The 20,521-nt window shown below is 50.8% G+C and overlaps 1 protein-coding gene across 1 annotated transcript in view; it reads right to left on the bottom strand.

Annotated features, from left to right (window-relative positions):
- The window catches only part of MMP2 (matrix metallopeptidase 2), a 1,058,469-nt gene extending 1,038,043 nt beyond the window's left edge, over positions 1-20,426 (bottom strand). Inside the window, exons 1-2 of the mRNA XM_068260421.1 lie at positions 20,352-20,426; positions 19,526-19,626 (exon numbers count right to left, since the gene is read on the bottom strand). The gene's annotated coding sequence lies outside the window, so the exon portion shown is untranslated. The remainder of the gene's footprint in view (positions 1-19,525; positions 19,627-20,351) is intronic.
- Between the last annotated feature and the right edge of the window lie 95 nt (positions 20,427-20,521).

Below are 20,521 nucleotides of genomic sequence, written 5' to 3'. Positions count from 1 at the left end.
GTTCCCAGCAGCGACACAGAGCACAATGCTATACAGTGGTGGGTGAGCGGTGTACTACCGTTCCCAGCAGCGACACAGAGCACAATGCTATACAGTGGCGGGTGAGCGGTGTACTACCGTTCCCAGCAGCGACACAGAGCACAATGCTATACAGTGGTTGGTGAGCGGTGTACTACTATTCCCAGCAGCGACACAGAGCACAATGCTATACAGTGGTGGGTGAGCGGTGTACTACTGTTCCCAGCAGCGACACAGAGCACAATGCTATACAGTGGTTGGTGAGCGGTGTACTACTGTTCCCAGCAGCGACACAGAGCACAATGCTATACAGTGGCGGGTGAGCGGTGTACTACTGTTCCCAACAGCGACACAGAGCACAATGCTATACAGTGGTGGGTGAGCGGTGTACTACTGTTCCCAGCAGCGACACAGAGCACAATGCTATACAGTGGTTGGTGAGCGGTGTACTACTGTTCCCAGCAGCGACACAGAGCACAATGCTATACAGTGGCGGGTGAGCGGAGTACTACTGTTCCCAGCAGAGCACAATGCTATACAGTGGCGGGTGAGCGGTGTACTACTGTTCCCAGCAGAGACACAGAGTGGCAGTAAACACAATGCTATACAGTGGTGGGTGAGCGGTGTACTACTGTTCCCAGCAGAGACACAGAGTGGCAGCCAGTAAACACAATGCTATACAGTGGCGGGTGAGCGGTGTACTACTGTTCCCAGCAGAGACACAGAGTGGCAGTAAACACAATGCTATACAGTGGTGGGTGAGCGGTGTACACAGAGTGGCAGTAAACACAATGCTATATAGTGTGGGTGAGCGGTGTACTACTTCTTGGTTCCCAGCAGCGACACAATGACTGGGGGGACCCTGGCTAGCCTGGCTGGAGAGAGAACTACCCTGCCTGCCTACCCAAAGCTAAACCCACAGACAAATGGCGGAGAAATGACGTGGTTCGGGTATTTATTTACCCGAACCACGTGACCCGTTCGGCCAATCACAGCGCTAGCCGAATGTTCGGGGAACGTTCGGCCATGCGCTCTTAGTTCGGCCATATGGCCGAACGGTTTGGCCGAACACCATCGGGTGTTCGGCCGAACTCGAACATCACCCGAACAGGATGATGTTCTGCAGAACCCGAACAGTGGCGAACACTGTTCGCCCAACACTAATACACAGGCCAAAGAGTCGTATAGCCAATGTGCTCCTGAGGGCCCTTTTACACTTAATGCATTGGTATGCATTAGTACGTATATGTTTTTGTTTTGTTTTATTTGTTTTTGTTTTGTTTTTTGGGGGTTTTTTTTGTTGTTGTTCCCAATGGCAGTATATTGCAAAAAGGCTTCAATTTTTCAGTGTGTAGTGCGAAAGAAGCCATAAGGGAACATGGATGCTGGACTGTACATCAGTTGTTATTTCGGCTACAGTTGACAGCAGCTGATTAAAGGGAACCAGAGATGAACGTTTCACACAAAATAAACATATCAGTCAATAGCGTGTAAAGAATAAATGCTCTACCGGATAATTTTGCCGCTCTGGTGTGCCTTTTTGAGTGTTTTTTATCCATTATTGCTCCAGGAAAAATCCAATATGGCCGCCAGCGCATATCCCTTCTGCTTCCAGGTTATCAGTTGTTCTGGATGTGCTGTCTATGCTTTAGACAAGCATATCTGTGTGCTTTCAACTGTGTGCTTTCAACTTGTGTGGCTGCCTGTAGGAAGTGTCTCTCATAGGAATTAAAATAACTGCACAGTGCACACAGAACACACAGCAGCCACACTTGTCTGTTGTTTCAGAGCTTCTTTCTAGGCAGAGCAGCCCCTCCCGTGTCATTAGAGCTCTGAGTATGCAAAGCAGGAAAGCTGAGCCAGGAGGGGGCGGGCTTGGGCTTGAAAAGACTTCACAGAAGACTGACTCAGCTATAATGATTCCAAGTCAAACTTAGACTGAATGCTCAGTTGGGGATTCTTATCACATCTGATAACAGGCAGATTGAGCAGAGAAACATGAAACTAAAAGCAGAGTAAGTGTTTACTGTCATGTTCCCACTGATAAATGTAGTAAAATACATGAGGGTGTTTCGTCTCTGGTTCTCTTTAAGTGTAAAGGGACCCTAATTCCTTTATTTGTAGAGAGGGAAGCCCTTCAGTAAGGGGTGATGAATATTTTGGTTCCACTAATATGGTAAATGTTGGAGACAAAATTTGGGTAGGGAAGAAAAACTTTATTGATAATTTAGTTTGGAAAAGAGCAGTGGGAGCATGTCCCACAAGAAAAATGTTACTTTCAAGAATAATTTATACTTCTTTGTTCTTTTAGATCAATGTCATGCATGTCATATGCTTGGACTCCTTGGTATCGTGTTGTTGGTCACTTCGGGGGTTGGAGCCTGAACTCCGGGCACTAAGCTATTGCCTATAAATTCGACTGCTTCCCAATGGATGATGATAAACAGCACAAAGCACTGGCTGGATAGTGTAATGGGTAAGGGCTCTGCCACTGACACAGGAGACCTGGGTTTGAATCTTGGTTCTGCCTGTTCAGTAAGCCAGCACCTATTCAGTAAGGAGTTCTTTGGGTGAGACTCCCTAGCGCTGCTGCCTACTGAGTGCACTCTAGTGGCTGCCTCACAAGCACTTTGAGTCCGACAGGAGAAAAGTGCTATACATATACAAAAAAAGGGATTATTATTATTACAGACCAGTCAAATCGGGAGTGGTGACGCCACCAGCCGCACTGAAGCACCTCTCAGACAGCATGCTGGAAGGGGGGCAAGACAATACCTCCAGGGCGTACTGCGCAAGCTCCCTCCAGATGTGCAAGCACTCCACCCAGTACTCCATGGGGTCCACAGGCTCCTTGCTGCCGGCGTCAAGCCCACTGAAGGACCCCATGTAGTCGGCCACCATCCGGATCATTATCGCTGGCTGTGACTCTCAGCGAAGGTGGCTGCTGCCTGCACCTCCTCTCCCGGCTGCTGTACCTTCATGTAGAATGCCTGCGGCAATGACAGCAGGTCTCCTGGGCGCCTGACGCTGCTGCTGGCCGCAGGCACTGGCTGCTGTGCTGGCTGCTGGAAAGGGACAGAGGGGGTGGAAGGCGGGGGGAAGGCTTCCTCCAGTCGCCGAACAAGGATCTCCTGCAACTCCCTTGCTCGCTACTTACGGTCTCTGGCAGGCAGAAACTGATCCCACCTCCCCCTCAGCCGTGGGTCCAGGATCATGCTGGTGCAGGCGTCCTCCCTCGCTTGCATCCGCTTGACCCTGGGGTCTGTGCGCAGGCAGCGCAGCATGTGCGCTGCCATGGGAAACAGGGTGGACCGTCTAACAGAGACATCAGGGTCAGCGTCCTCCTCCTCCTCCTCTTGCCCCTGAGACTCTTCCTCCTCTCTCCACCCTTGCACCACTGCTGCTGCGCTCCGATGTTCCCCCCCAGCAGCAACGTCCAGCACCTCCAATTCCTCCTCCTCCTCCTCCAGGGACTCAAATACCTGCGGAGCAGTGGACTGCGCAGGCAGCTGCTGTTCCAGCTGCTTCAGGGCCTCCTCTCCCAAATCCACCAAATCGCCAAGTGCCCTGTCCAGCAGACAAACAAAGGGCACCCACTGGCAGAGGGATGCCCGTTGTTCACTCACCAGGCTGGTTCCCTGCAGGAAGGGAGCCAACACCAAGCAGACCTGCTGCATCTGCCCCCATTGTGCGTTGGTGAGGAGCTGGAGTTTGGTGCTGCTGCTGCCGGTGCCGGCGACAGTGGCATCATAGATGTACCGGTTGACAGCCCTCCTCTGCTTAACCAGCCGCTCCAACATCGCCAGGGTGGAGTTCCAGCGAGTTGGCACATCTATGATGAGGCGGTGTCATGGCAGGCCCTCCTGCTGCTGGATGTCTGCTAGTTTTGCTGCGGCAGCTGCTGAGCGGCGGAAAGTGCGCACAATTTTCCGCGCCGCTTCTAACAGCTCCTCCATCCCCAGGTAGGTGCGCATGAACTTTTGCACCACCAGGTTCAGGACGTGGGCCAAGCAAGGGACGTGGAGCAAGTCTCCCCTGCTGATGGCAGACAACAGGTTGGCGACATTGTCGGACACAACCAATCCCACAGTGAGGCCTCTGGGAGTCAGCCATGTCCTCTCCTGCTCCCTGAATGTACGTTCGATGCCGTCAAGGAGTTTTTCCCCAGGCTTTTCATCTCCAGCAGCGCTTGGCAGTGCCGGGCCTTCACGCTGCTGGAGAGACGGGATCGCTTGGCGGCGGGAGCTGCTGCTTCTCCCCTGACCCCACGTGGTGGCACCACATAGTGGGCCACTGGTGCCGCTGCTGCTGCTGCGCCCGAGGGTGGACCTGCTGCTTCCTCGCTCGGGCTTTCCACCAGGCTGATCCAGTGGACCGTAAAGGACAGATAGCGCTCTGTCCCAAAACGATTGCTCCATGAATCCATGGTTATGTGGATCTGCGCACTCACAGCGTGATTCAGCGCGCGGCCCACGTTCGCCAAGACAGAGCGGTGCAGTGCTGGGATCGCCCTGCGGGAGAAATAGTGGCGGGTGGGGACTTGCCACTCTGGGATCCCAACCTGCAGCAGCGCTCTGATGTCACTCCCCTCCTGCACAAAGGAATATGGCAGGAGCTGGGAGCACATGGCCTGGGAAAGCAACCCGTTCAGCAACCGGATGCGCCTGTGGGCTTCGCTAAGCAGGGTCTGGCGGCGTTTGCCTGCACGGGAGGATGAGGAGGCCACTGTGGAGGGAGCTGATGAGGCCACTGAGGGTTGGCTGCCCGGGACGGGGGGGGGGGAGTGAGTTGCTGCTGTGCTCCTGCTGCTGCTGCTGGATGGGCAGGAGGGTCGGCTGCTGCTGCTGCTGCTGCTGCTGAAATCTGTGCAGTGGCTGTCTGGCTCTGACCACTGCCTGCACCACTTTGCATCAGCTTCTCCAACTCACTAAAGTCCTCGAAATGTCTGCTCTGTAAGTGGGTCTGCAGGCACGAGGTACCCAACTTGAGCAGATCATGACCTCTGCTGAGCCTGACACCGCAACTGTTGCAAATTGCACGTGTCGTGTCCACTGGGCACTTGGTGAAGTACCGCCAGACTGGAGACTTCAACCTGCTCTTTGAGCTTGAGGGCTGGGGTTTTTGGGTGCCCTTGGAGGATTGTGCCTTTTTGGTTTTAGTTGGAGGTTTTCTGCGGGTGGTGGTAGTGACTGAAGCAGCAGGCTGTGGCTCCTGCCTTCCACGCCCTGTGCTGGCTGCCTTGATGCTGCCGTGCCTCTGCGCCAGAGACGCCTCCTCCTCCGATGACGAGCTGCCTTCAACCAACTGTGCTGGTGGTACTGGTGGCACATAGGAAGGATCCAGCAAGTCATCATCATCAACCCCAAACATATCCTGTGACCCCGCCTCAACCAACTCCTCTACCCCAACATCCCCTGCATCACGCCCCTCCTCCTCAGCGCCAAAAACAAACTTCTGCACCTCAAACTCCTCCTCCTCCTCCTCCTTGGATGGCCCCATCATCTCCAACTCATACTTCTCCAAAACATCCCTGTACATGGTCACAGTCTCAGGGGAGAAGAGCGTGCTCATTGAGGGCAGGCTGGTTGATGGGGTCATCGTGACCATTGCCTCAAGCGCTGGTGGAGGCCTGCTGCGGACCGGAGTGCTGGTGGTGGTGGCACTGGTCTCGCTGGTGCTGGAGGCCTGGCTGGAAACGGTGGCTTCCTACTCCGCCATCATTTCCACCACAGCCTGCACCTGACTCTCCCCAATGGGCCGTGGGCGACGACCCGTCTCAAAGATGGGCGCAACACGCTGCTGTTGCGCCTCTGCTCCCTGCGGTCAGTGGCTGGCGGCGGACCAGTCCCAGACCTGCTGCTGCTGGCAGTGGCTCCTGCAATGGCGCTGCCTCTCCTGGTGGTGCCTCGCCCTCTACCTCTGCCAGTCATTGTGCACTATGCAAATACAGTTAAAAAAAAAAAAGTAGAAGAGGGCGGGAAAGGGTGTAAACTTTAATAAAGTCTGTGTTGGTGGTGACTTGGTGGTGACTAGTAGTATCAGTATTAGTAGTAGTATGCACGCAGGTAACTAAGAAATACCTCGCGTACTATACTATAAGTAAGTCGTGCGGCAGACAGTCGGTGACAATTACAATCGGTCACGCACGGTCAGATGCAATCAATCAATCAATAGGCTCAGGCAGGTGACAGACAGTCACAGGTCAATCACAGCGGATGCTGGTGGTGGCCTGTGTGTGTTGTAACTCTTATTTATTACACACTACAGATGATAATTAAATCACACAGTAACAGTAAAAAAAAAATAAGTGAACGGGTCTAGTAGTATAGTAGTAGACACTAGTAGTAGTATGCACGCAGGTAACTAAGAAATACCTAGCGTACTACACTATAAGTAAGTCGTGCGGCAGACAGTCGGTGACAATTACAAACGGTCACACACGGTCAGACGCAATCAATCAATGAATAGGCTCGGGCAGGTGACAGACAGTCACAGGTCAATCACAACGGATGCTGGTGGTGGCCTGTGTGTGTTGTAACTCTTATTTATTACACACTACAGATGATAATTAAATCACACAGTAACAATGAAAAAAAAATAGGTGAATGGGTACTAGTAGTATAGTAGTAGACACTAGTAGTAGTACGCACGCAGGTAACTAAGTAAGAAACACCTAGCGTACTACACTATAAGTAAGTCGTGCGGCAGACACTCGGTGACAATTACAATCGGTCACACATGGTCAGACGCAATCAATCAATCAACAGGCTCGGGCAGGTGACAGTCACAGGTCACTCACAATGGATGCTGGTGGTGGTGGCCTGTGTGTGTTGTAACTCTTATTTATTACACACTACAGATGATAATAAAATCGCACAGTAACAGTGAAAAAAAAATAATTGAACGGGGTACTAGTAGTATAGTACAGTAGTAGACACTAGTAGTAGTACGCACGCAGGTAACTAAGAAACACCTAGCGTACTACACTATAAGTAAGTTGTGCGGCAGACACTCGGTGACAATTACAATTGGTCAAACACGGTCAGACGCAATCAATCAATCAATAGGCTCGGGCAGGTGACAGTCACAGGTCAATCACAACGGATGCTGGTGGTGGTGGCCTGTGTGTGTTGTAACTCTTATTTATTACACACTACAGATGATAATTAAATCACACAGTAAGAGTGAAAAAAAAAATAGGTGAACGGGTACTAGTAGTATAGTAGTAGACACTAGTAGTAGTACGCACGCAGGTAACTAAGTAAGAAACACCTAGCGTACTACACTATAAGTAAGTCGTGCGGCAGACACTCTGTGACAATTACAATCGGTCACACACGGTCAGACGCAATCAATCAATCAATAGGCTCGGGCAGGTGACAGTCACAGGTCACTCACAATGGATGCTGGTGATGGTGGCCTGTGTGTGTTGTAACTCTTATTTATTACACACTACAGATGATAATTAAATCACACAGTAACAGTGAAAAAAAAAATAGGTGAACGGGTACTAGTAGTATAGTAGTAGACACTAGTAGTAGTACGCACGCAGGTAACTAAGTAAGAAACACCTAGCGTACTACACTATAAGTAAGTCGTGCGGCAGACACTCGGTGACAATTACAATCGGTCACACACGGTCAGACGCAATCAATCAATCAATAGGCTCGGGCAGGTGACAGTCACAGGTCACTCACAATGGATGCTGGTGGTGGTGGCCTGTGTGTGTTGTAACTCTTATTTATTACACACTACAGATGATAATAAAATCGCACAGTAACAGTGAAAAAAAAAATAAGTGAACGGGGTACTGGTAGTATAGTAGTAGACACTAGTAGTAGTATGCACGCAGGTAACTAAGAAACACCTAGCGTACTACGCTATAAGTAAGTCGTGTGGCAGACACTCTGTGACAATTACAATCGGTCACACACGGTCAGACGCAATCAATCAATCAATAGGCTCGGGCAGGTGACAGACAGTCACAGGTCAATCACAACGGATGCTGGTGGTGGCCTGTGTGTGTTGTAACTCTTATTTATTACACACTACAGATGATAATAAAATCACACAGTAACAGTGAAAAAAAATAAGTGAACGGGGTACTAGTAGTAGACACTAGTAGTAGTACGCACGCAGGCATGGCCGGATTTGTGGGCAGGACCGAATAGGCCCAGGCCTAGGGCGGGGCTTGAGCCAGGGCGCATTGCAGCTGATAGCAGATCAGCTGCTTTATAATTACTCGTGTGTGTGCACTTTCCGAGTTTTTGTTTTTTTTACTGAAGCTGGCCCGTCTGATGACATTAATAGCCCTGCTTCTTCACAGCGCCCCCTCTCTAACTGCACTGCATACAGAGCTGCAGATCATCAGCAGCGTGGGTCACAGTAAAGAGTAATCAGTGAGCGGCAGTGGTGCTCAGCAGAGCTCGAATATTCGAGTAGCTCGAATATTCGAGCTCTTTTTCAGCTATTCAAGCTCGGTATTCGAGCTCCGAATAGCTGGAGCTATTCGAATGGGCTATTCGAGTGAACTCGAATAGCCCATTCACTATTCGCGTTATTCGAGCTAACAGCGCTATTCGAGCTCGAATACCGAGCTCGAATAGCGTCATAGCCCAGATTGATGTCCTTAGAGCCAATCAGAGGGCTCCCAGGCCCTCTGACGGCAGCCAATCACTGAGGGGGACCCTGGCCAGCCCCTACCCTATAAATAGCGGCCGCCATGTTCCGTTTCTTCGTCCTTGCTCGACTTTGCACAGAGAGAGATCTGCTCCTTTGTGCGTTGGCTTAGCAAGAGCTTTATTGTGGTCATTTACCTAGCGTTTTTGCTCACATACACCTCCTATATACACCTATATTGTTGTTAGTTAGATAGACATTGTATTTTAGTTAGTAGCTTTTGTGTTACATAGAGAGAGACTCAGACAGCTGCTGCAGGCTTACAGCTTTAGGCCTCAGGGCCTTGCCTGTGTGGGCAGCTGTTCTCTCCCGTCCTCTGTTTATTTCTCATCTATACCAGTATTTCTGCTGTCCTTTAGTACTGATTGATTGTATTTTGTATTGTAGTTATATACTGTAACTGTACTAGGACACTCACTCAGTCACTGTTCATAGGCTACTAGCTCCTGCGTGTGCGTGCACTCACTGTCTGTGTACTGTACACACACTCTATTTCCTTCTGAATAGTTATATACTGTAACTGTACTAGGACACTCACTCACTGACACTGTTCATAGGCTACTAGCTCCTGCGTGTGCGTGCACTCACTGTCTGTGTACTGTAGTGTACACACACTCTATTTCCTTCTGAATAGTTATATACTGTAACTGTACTAGGACACTCACTCACTGACACTGTTCATAGGCTACTAGCTCCTGCGTGTGCGTGCACTCACTGTCTGTGTACTGTAGTGTACACACACTCTATTTCCTTCTGAATAGTTATATACTGTAACTGTACTAGGACACTCACTCACTGACACTGTTCATAGGCTACTAGCTCCTGCGTGTGCGTGCACTCACTGTCTGTGTACTGTACACACACTCTATTTCCTTCTGAATAGTTATATACTGTAACTGTACTAGGACACTCACTGTCACTGTTCATAGGCTACTAGCTCCTGCGTGTGCGTGCACTCACTGTCTGTGTACTGTACACACACTCTATTTCCTTCTGAATAGTTATATACTGTAACTGTACTAGGAAACTCACTGTCACTGTTCATAGGCTACTAGCTCCTGCGTGTGCGTGCACTCACTGTCTGTGTACTGTACACACACTCTATTTCCTTCTGAATAGTTATATACTGTAACTGTACTAGGACACTCACTCACTGACACTGTTCATAGGCTACTAGCTCCTGCGTGTGCGTGCACTCACTGTCTGTGTACTGTAGTGTACACTCACTCTATTTCCTTCTGAATAGCTATATACTGTAACTGTACTAGGACACTCACTCACTGACACTGTTCATAGGCTACTAGCTCCTGCGTGTGCGTGCACTCACTGTCTGTGCACTGTAGTGTACACACACTCTATTTCCTTCTGAATAGTTATATACTGTAACTGTACTAGGACACTCACTCACTGACACTGTTCATAGGCTACTAGCTCCTGCGTGTGCGTGCACTCACTGTCTGTGTGCTGTAGTGTACACACACTCTATTTCCTTCTGAATAGTTATATACTGTAACTGTACTAGGACACTCACTGACACTGTTCATAGGCTACTAGCTCCTGCGTGTGCGTGCACTCACTGTCTGTGTACTGTAGTGTACACACACTCTATTTCCTTCTGAATAGTTATATACTGTAACTGTACTAGGACACTCACTGTCACTGTTCATAGGCTACTAGCTCCTGCGTGTGCGTGCACTCACTGTCTGTGTACTGTAGTGTACACACACTCTATTTCCTTCTGAAAAGTTATATACTGTAACTGTACTAAGACACTCACTCACTGACACTGTTCATAGGCTACTAGCTCCTGCGTGTGCGTGCACTCACTGTCTGTGTACTGTACACACACTCTATTTCCTTCTGAATAGTTATATACTGTAACTGTACTAGGACACTCACTCACTGACACTGTTCATAGGCTACTAGCTCCTGCGTGTGCGTGCACTCACTGTCTGTGTACTGTAGTGTACACACACTCTATTTCCTTCTGAATAGTTATATACTGTAACTGTACTAGGACACTCACTCACTGACACTGTTCATAGGCTACTAGCTCCTGCGTGTGCGTGCACTCACTGTCTGTGTACTGTACACACACTCTATTTCCTTCTGAATAGTTATATACTGTAACTGTACTAGGACACTCACTGTCACTGTTCATAGGCTACTAGCTCCTGCGTGTGCGTGCACTCACTGTCTGTGTACTGTACACACACTCTATTTCCTTCTGAATAGTTATATACTGTAACTGTACTAGGACACTCACTGTCACTGTTCATATGCTACTAGCTCCTGCGTGTGCGTGCACTCACTGTCTGTGTACTGTACACACACTCTATTTCCTTCTGATTACTGATTGATTATTGTAATTTCTGGTTGTACTTACTGTTACTACTTACTGTACTAGTAGGGACACTCAGTCACTGTTCATAGGCTAGCTCCTGCGTGTGCGTGCACTCACTCACTGTCTGTGTACACACACTCTATTTCCTTGTGATTATTACTACTGATTATTGTAACTTCTAGTTGTACTTACTGACTCTGTTACTACTTACTTACTGTACTAGACACTCACTCAGTCACCTCGCCCACCAACCCACTCCATTAAAGTACCCCACTTTTCACCCGCCCTTTTAAAAAACTTTTGTGTTTAGGCCCAAAACATCGAAGATGTCTGGAAGTGGCAGCCAGCGCGGTTTGGGCAAGGGGAAGGGCAGCAAGGGAATCAGGAGGAGAGGGAGCAGCATTGTGGCAAGCCGCGGGCGCGGCCGCGCCACCATGCACAGTTCCGCAGCAGCAGCAGCAGCGTCAGTGGCTAACATTCCTCCTATAGCCACTGGCCGTGGACGCCTTGGGCGCCGCCCAGCAGGAGCATCTGCAACTCACGCTGCAGAGACACAGCAGCAGCAGCGTGTAGCACCTGCTCCGATTTTCCTCCAGCCGGGTCGGAAACGTCCCATTGAGGAAAAGGATGCAGACACTGTGGTGCAACTGATGACGGAGGATGAGCAGCCCGCCATCAGCTCTGCATCCGCAGGCTCCACCCTCACCACCACCACCCCTGTTCGCAGCAGCCGCCCAGCAGGGCCTGGGGAGGAGGCCAGTTCACCGTCAGTCGCCGACCTGTCACTCAGCACTCTTTTGACCCCAGGCATGATGAGTCAATTGTCTGCTGTCGTTGGCGATTTGGAGGAGGAGATGCTGATGGGCACTTTGGGGGATGAGGGATTGGACAGCAAGACTGTGGCGACAGTCAAGCAGCCCATCCATGCATCAGGAGAGGAGTTTGGGGGGTCATCATCCCAGCAGGACTTGTTTCAGGAGGGGGAGGTTGATGATGACACGGTGACAGACAGAGACTGGGTGCCACCAGCTCCAGGGGATGTCGTCATCAGCAGCTCTGAGGAGGAGGAGGAGGATGCGCTTGTGGGCCTTGCAAGGAGGCGCATCATTGCAAGCATTGGCAGCAGTAGGCAGGTCCCTGTCACGTACCTGGAGTTATGGAGACCGTTATGCTGAGGGCAGCAACTCCTGCAACTTACCAACCAAAGGCCCTGAGCTGGGAACAGGGTACTCTGGTTGGCACGGGGCAGAAGTGCTCGCAGAACCAGTAGTTGGAGTAAACCGGAACTGGAGACTTCCGCAGGACGGGTCTGGTACTGCAATGACCCGTACACCAGTGTTGGTCTTGACACGCAGATCCTGTAGTCAGTAGGCAGGAGAGCAGATCCGTGAACAAGCCAGGGTCGGTAACAGAGCGGGTAGTCAGACAAGCAAGGTTCGGCAACAAAGCGGGTTCTCAGACGGGCAAGGTTCGGCAGCAGAGCGGGTAGTCGTAAGTAGCAAGGGTCAAAGCCAGAGCGGATAGTCAGACAAGCCAAGGTCAGCATGGAGCAGGATCAGGATACAGGCAGACAGAATGTCAGGTCACGGGAACCAAACTAGCTGCAATACTACAGCACAGAGGTCTGGGCTCTCCAGGCTTAAATAGGCCTTTTGGCGCGCACCGCGCAATGCGCGCACGGCGTAGCGCGTCACGCACGCACGGTGCGACGTGCTGCGCGCGCATGCGCACACACGAACGCGCGCATGCGCAAACACACGCGCGCGCCCGCGCACGCGCAAACGCACACAAACAAGAAAGATGCATAAAACAGACATCCCTGCGCGCGCGCGCAGACGGCCCTCACACCAACGCCTTTCAGCGCCAATGCTCACGCCGCACAACGCAACACGCACTGGCGAGCACCGACAGACCACCCTGCAAGGAGGCCCGCCGGGACCCCCCAGGACGCCTGCCAGCATCCGCATGTGCCAGCCGCCTCGCCTGGACAGGTAACTGACCGTGACAGTCCCCCAGCCTGCTGGTGTCTCAGGCTCAGCAGCAGCAGCAGCAGCAGCATCTGCCAGTACCACCACCAGCCGCACCCAAGCCCCCCCCCCCCCCCAACCACCACAGGAAGACAGGCAGCAGCGGTTCAATGCCGTAGGGGGTTGTTTTTGTCACCAATCTGGCGCTTTTTCACCATGCCCACAGTGTACAGCAAGTACGCCACTTGCAACCACTGTCAGCGGAAGTTGAGCAGAGGTGCAGACCCCTTAAAGTTCAGCACCAGCTCGCTCATCAACCACCTTGCTGCGAAACATTTCCACCAACATGAGGAGTTCCAGAGGCTGAAGGCATCTGGTGCTGGCAGTGGCACCACACCCATCACTGCACAGCCTTCAGCAGCAGCAACAGCAGCCACCCGCCCTCCTGCTCCTCCAGCAGCACCAGCAGGAGTGTGGAAACGCACTGCTCCTCCCCCCTCTGCAACTCCTGCCGCCGACACTGAGGCCTGTTCTGGCAGCCAGTCCTCAGTGGCCTCCTCTGCTGTGTCTGCTGATTCCCGTGCCAGCAAAAGGCCACGCCAGAGCCTTTTGAGCAGGTCCTTCCAGGGGGTGGTTAGGGCTCTGCCTCCCAGCAGCCGTCGCGTGCGGCAGCTGAACAGCTTGCTGGCATGGGCCATGTGCTCCCAACTCCTGCCGTACACGCTCGTGCAGGAGGGGAGCGACATTCGTGCGCTGCTTGCTTGCGCAGCCCCAGACTGGCAGCTCCCCAGCAGACACTTCTTCGCCGCAAGGCCATTCCTGCACTGCACCGCTTTGTGATGGCCAATGTGGAGCGAGGGCTGGAGCACGCGGTTGGTGAAAGGGTCCACGTCACCATGGACTCCTGGAGCAGCCGCTTCGGGACAGGCCGCTACCTGTCCTTCACTGTCCACTGGGTCAGCTTGGTGGAAGGGGGTGAGGATGGGAGAGCAGCGGGCACAGCAGCAGCAGCAACACAGTGGGTGGTGCCACCCCGCAGGGTCGGGGGAACTGCAGCAGGTTCCTCCGATCCTCTGCCATCCACAGGCACACCTGGCCAAACCCCTCGCCTCAGCAGCAGCGTGAAGGCCCGCCACTGCCAAGCGCTGCTGCACTTTGTCAGCCTTGGGAAGACCAAGCTGACGGCAACCCATGTGTTGGCCAAACTCCAGGAGCAGGAGAGGATTTGGCTGACCCCCAGAGGCCTCAGAGTCGGAGAGGTGGTGGCCGACAATGGGGCCAATCTGGTTGCCGCAATAGACAGGGGAAACCTGACCCACATCCCCTGTCTTGCCCACGTGCTGAACCTGGTGGTGCAGAAGTTCTTGCGCACCTACCAGGGGATGGGCGAACTGCTGGAAACGGCAAGGAACGTTGTGCGTCACTTCCGGCGCTCGGCTGCAGCCTGTGCGAGCCTGGAAGACGTGCAAAAGGAGCTGGAGCTGCCACGCCATTGGCTGATCCTTGACGTTCCGACTCGCTGGAACTCCAACCTGGCGATGTTGGAGCGTCTGGTTGAACAGAAGCACGCTGTCAACCAGTACCTTGCCCAGGCCACTGTTTCCGCCGCTCAGAGAAGGGACAAGACCAGCAACATCCCGTCCATCGTCCCCGATGATGACTGGAGGCACATGCAGCAGGTGTGCTTAGTGCTGGCTCCCTTTCTGCAGGCCACTAACATGGTGAGCAGGGACCATGCTATGGTCTGCGAGTGGGTGCCCCTGGTTTGTCTGCTGAACAGGGCCCTCGATGCTTTGCTGGAACAGGGAGCGGCAGCCTTGGACCAGCAGGAGCGGCAAGCAGCTGCACAGTCCACCTCTGAGGGGGAGGAGGAGGAGGACTTGGTGGAGGTCCCTGACCTTGCTGCTGATGAGGGGGATCATCACAGCGCAGCTGAGTTGGTGCGGGGGTGGAGAGAGGATGAGGCGGCAGAGGAGGAGGATGAGGAGGACAGCACTGCCGTCGATGTGCCAGCAGACGTGGCCCGCCTCTTCCCAATGGCAGCGCACATGCTGACGTGCCTGCGCAGGGACCCCAGGGTGATCCAGATGAAGCAGAGGGAGGACATCTGGATCAGCATGATGTTGGACCCGCGCCTCAAGGAGAAGTTGAGCCAGTTCCTACCGCCTGCAGGAGGAGACCCAGCGCAACAAATAAGGAGCTTGCAGCAGGCCCTTGTTGAGCGCTTGGAGGAAGCCTTCCCCCAGCCTTCCACCCCCACTGTCCAGCCAGCACAGAGGCAGCAGCAGGTGCCTGCATCCAGCAGCAAGCGCCCCACAGACCTGCTGTCTCTCAGCCACGAGCTCTACAGGACTGTAGAGGCTCCGGCAGCAGTGACTAAAGAGGAGGTGCATGCAGCAGCATCTTCCTCCGGTCACAGCCAGCGCCTGACCCGCATGGTGGCTGACTACATGGGGTCCTACAGCGGGCTTGACAGCGATGCCCCTGTTGATCCCATGGAGTATTGGGTCAAGCGCCTGGAGATCTGGAGCGAGCTGGCGCAGTACGCCCTGGAAGTGCTGTCCTGCCCCCCTTCCAGCGTGCTGTCCGAGCGCTGCTTCAGTGCAGCTGGTGGTGTGGTCACCGAGAAACGCTCACGTCTGTCTCACAAGTCTGTGGACAGACTGACGTTTCTCAAGATGAACCAGGCGTGAGTGGAAGGCGAGTTCCTGGCCCCTGTTGTCGGTGAGAGGGGGACATGAACTGGCTGCCGGAACTTAGAACCATCGTTAATGTGCCTTACCACCCTTTACCACCTCCTGGCTCCTGCTCACTAAGCCAGCCTGGTTCACTTTGACTATTACGTCGCCTGCAGCCACACATTTTACAACTACAATGGGCTGCTGTGTACTGCCCTTCTGCTGTCTGTCTGTGTTTCCCACTGCCAGGGTACACAGATTTACATTCTGCTGCCACTCTGCCACCAGCTATTACGTCAAAAAATAGCTATATCTGTGTAATTGGTTGTAAAACCAAAACTACAAAACCATAAAAAAAAAAAAAGGTTTAATTTTTCTGAGGTGCCCGGGTTGAAAACTGTGTTGTCCCAGTTGTGTATTGGACACGATGTGGGCTGCACGACCACTGTCTGGGACCTCCTGTTGTGTTTATTTACAGCCCTGGTATCACCCGCTAGGTACCAGGGCTATTATGTCACGCTGCCTGCCTGCTACCACACTCACACTACTCCTCCATTCCTCCTGCTGCTGCTGCTGTCTGTCTGTGTTTCCCACTGCCAGGGTACACAGAATTACATTCTGCTGCCACTCTGCCACCAGCTATTACGTCAAACAATAGCTGCTCACATTACTCCTCCATTCCTCCTGCTGCTGCTGCTGTCGGTCTGTGTTTCCCACTGCCAGGGTACACAGAATTACATTCTGCTGCCACTCTGCCACCAGCTATTACGTCAAAAAATAGCTATATATCTGTGTAATTTGTTTTACAAACAAAACCAAAAAACCATAAAAAAAAAAAAGGTTTAATTTTTCTGAGGTGCCCGGGTTGAAAACTGTGTTGTCCCAGTTGTGTATTGGACACGATGTGGGCTGCACGACCGCTGTCTGTGACCTCCTGTTGTGTTTATTTACAGCCCTGGTATCACCCGCTAGGTACCAGGGCTATTATGTCACGCTGCCTGCCTGCTGCCACACTCACACTACTCCTCCATTCCTCCTGCTGCTGCTGCTGTCTGTCTGTGTTTCCCACTGCCAGGGTACACAGAATTACATTCTGCTGCCACTCTGCCACCAGCTATTACGTCAAACAATAGCTGCTCACATTACTCCTCCATTCCTCCTGCTGCTGCTGCTGTCGGTCTGTGTTTCCCACTGCCAGGGTACACAGAATTACATTCTGCTGCCACTCTGCCACCAGCTATTACGTCAAAAAATAGCTATATATCTGTGTAATTTGTTTTACAAACAAAACCAAAAAACCATAAAAAAAAAAAAAGGTTTAATTTTTCTGAGGTGCCCGGGTTGAAAACTGTGTTGTCCCAGTTGTGTATTGGACACGATGTGGGCTGCACGACCGCTGTCTGGGACCTCCTGTTGTGTTTATTTACAGCCCTGGTATCACCCGCTAGGTACCAGGGCTATTATGTCACGCTGCCTGCCTGCTGCTACACTCACACTACTCCTCCATTCCTCCTGCTGCTGCTGCTGTCTGTCTGTGTTTCCCACTGCCAGGGTACACAGAATTACATTCTGCTGCCACTCTGCCACCAGCTATTACGTCAAACAATAGCTGCTCACATTACTCCTCCATTCCTCCTGCTGCTGCTGCTGTCGGTCTGTGTTTCCCACTGCCAGGGTACACAGAATTACATTCTGCTGCCACTCTGCCACCAGCTATTACGTCAAAAAATAGCTATATATCTGTGTAATTTGTTTTACAAACAAAACCACAAAAACCATAAAAAAAAAAGGTTTAATTTTTCAGAGGTGCCCGGGTTGAAAACTGTGTTGTCCCAGTTGTGTATTGGACACGATGTGGGCTGCACGACTGCTGTCTGGGACCTCCTGCTGTGTTTATTTACAGCCCTGGTATCACCCGCTAGGTACCAGGGCTATTATGTCACGCTGCCTGCCTGCTGCTACACTCACACTACTCCTCCATTCCTCCTGCTGCTGCTGCTGTCTGTCTGTGTTTCCCACTGCCAGGGTACACAGAATTACATTCTGCTGCCACTCTGCCACCAGCTATTACGTCAAACAATAGCTGCTCACATTACTCCTCCATTCCTCCTGCTGCTGCTGCTGTCGGTCTATGTTTCCCACTGCCAGGGTACACAGAATTACATTCTGCTGCCACTCTGCCACCAGCTATTACGTCAAAAAATAGCTATATATCTGTGTAATTTGTTTTACAAACAAAACCACAAAAACCATAAAAAAAAAAGGTTTAATTTTTCAGAGGTGCCCGGGTTGAAAACTGTGTTGTCCCAGTTGTGTATTGGACACGATGTGGGCTGCACGACCGCTGTCTGGGACCTCCTGCTGTGTTTATTTACAGCCCTGGTATCACCCGCTAGGTACCAGGGCTATTATGTCACACTGCCTGCCTGCTGCCACAACTTCTCTTTCCACCTTTTTTTTTTAAAGGAACATCCCCACATAATCACTTGCTGTTGTTACTTGGAAAAAAAGATGTTTCTTGCATCATTCACCCTCAAAACAAGTGTTGGAAGCTATTTAAGGCCAATTCGAATAGTCAGCTCGAATAATGAGCTCGAATACCGACTCGAATAGTGAGCTCGAAGTCCGAGGTCGAATCGAATAGTAAAAATTATTCGACTCGAATATTCGACTGACCTCGAATAATTTACTATTCGAATTCGACCAAACTCGAATTTTAAAAAGGGGTATTTGAGCACCACTAGCGGTGCCCTGTAATGAGCTGCAGCCGTAAACAGGAAGTCATCTCACGCTGGCTCTCTGATCATCACTGTGAGCCACCACGCTAAGGATCTGTAGCTCTGTGTAGGCAGTCAGACAAGCGAGGGGAACTTTGTTACTGAGATGAGCAGGGCTATCACTGACATTGTGCAGACGGGGTGACGGCCCAGACAACACTATGTGAAGAGAAGCTCAACACACACAGGGGGTCTTTGAAAAACAAATGAAAGAAAAGAGTCCTGTGTAAGTAAACAGGCTTGACTGATTTACTGCCCATTATCTGTCCCTCCACTGGGACAAATAAAAGCTCTTATTTCCTTCTCCACTCTTTCACTTTCCTTCAGGATCACACTCTTTCTTTCTTGTCCTATCCCATGATCGTATGCTATATTTCTGTCTTTTTCCCTTACCTTCTTCCCCATCTTGTTCCCTCTCTATTTTCCTCTTCCATCTTGTGTTGTTTCTCCCTCACTTTTCCCTCCTCCTCATCTCTATCCCTTACTCTTCTTTTGCTCATCTTCCTTCCTCTCTCCATCCTTTTGTCTCTCTCTCTCTCTCTATTTTACTTTCAACTGTCCTTACAGGAACTCACAATTTAATCCCTACCATAGTGTAATGTCCTACCATATTTTTATTATGTATTTATATAGCACTGATATCTTCTGCAGCGGTGGATGATTGGTGTCAGGACACCTTCTGGGGAAAAGGCACAGGAAACAAAAAACACGGGAGCCCAATAGTGTAATATGTTTAGTCAAAATTGTCAATATAGAAGATAAGAATCTACTCACAAGAGTGGGTTGCAGAGGGGCAACCGACCACAGGAAGCAGGTGGAGACAATTAACCCGACTCCACTCGGGGAGGTCACTAAGGACCTGGATGCGGTCGCTCTCCTTGGAAAAAAAGAAGGGAGGCAGATGTCCACCGTGGTGTAAACCACATATGTTCTGCCTCCACCCCTCACACGGGTATCGTATGGGGGTTAGGGATGCACTAAATGGTTTAAAGAGGCGCCCTGGTGGTATATAAAAGCATTTAAAAGCAGTTTAAAACCGAGAAAAGGTTTGAGGTTGCTTACCTCAAGGACGACAAATCTTTGTAGGGACAAAAGATTTTATTGGTAGCACAGGCAACGCGTTTCACGGGTCTGAGCCCGCTTCCTCAGTCCAATAGCAGTGCCTATATTAGTAAACATGAGACTCCTAAGCATACTAGTATTAAAGATATACATACATTTACAGCATCAGATTGTAATCAGCGATAGCATTGAATCCAGTGTTTCATTTCATATATATTATTACAGATTATATATATTATTACAGATGATATATTATAAATAAATAATGTACATATTATATTAGGAGTATTTACCCTTGTCTTACGGAGCTGCTGGCGTTTATCAGCCAGAGGTATATAGATAATCAAAACATGATTTTTCAAACATATGGAAAATTATGAAACATTGTTTAAAATAGGTGGGGGGGGGGAGGGGGGTTGGGAGGGAAAAAAAAAAAACTTTAGTTTTCCACCTTAATATAAAAATATAATAAAAACTTCCTTTAATTTAATAACTATATATATGCACACAATTTTCTGCCCATATTACTATGGACAATTTGGATTAAAAGAGATTGCCAGAAAGGTGTGCTGTCATGATGAACAGATAAATAAATGAAAACATATAATTAGACCTAAAAAGACTTGGCCAGCTACTGGGATAAAATGACATTTCTTAGAGAGTGCTGGGCTCAAAAAGGCTGCGCTTCTCTATGTGTTAAAAAGTAAGCTGGTCACTGGTGGCTAAAAACAAATAGTGCATATGTACACATAAGTTAGCAGCAGGGGGAGTGCTGGCATAGCAGAAGTGCATGAAGAGCAAACATATAGTGTAAGCATTTACTTACCAGGCCAATTGAAATAGCAAGCTAAGGGAGCCTCTAGCGGGGGGAATTCCACTCTGGCTTATATAGATGTAGCAAATGTGCTGAACAGCTGCTGAATTGCAGGCTCGTGGTGGACAGGAAGGGGCGTGGCCTCAACACTGTGATGTCCTCGCTTATGCCATTCCTACAGG

This window comes from Hyperolius riggenbachi, chromosome 11 (assembly GCF_040937935.1).
Source record: "Hyperolius riggenbachi isolate aHypRig1 chromosome 11, aHypRig1.pri, whole genome shotgun sequence".
Classification (NCBI taxonomy): Eukaryota; Metazoa; Chordata; class Amphibia; order Anura; family Hyperoliidae; genus Hyperolius; species Hyperolius riggenbachi.
This window is presented reverse-complemented; position numbering and strand designations above follow the sequence as displayed.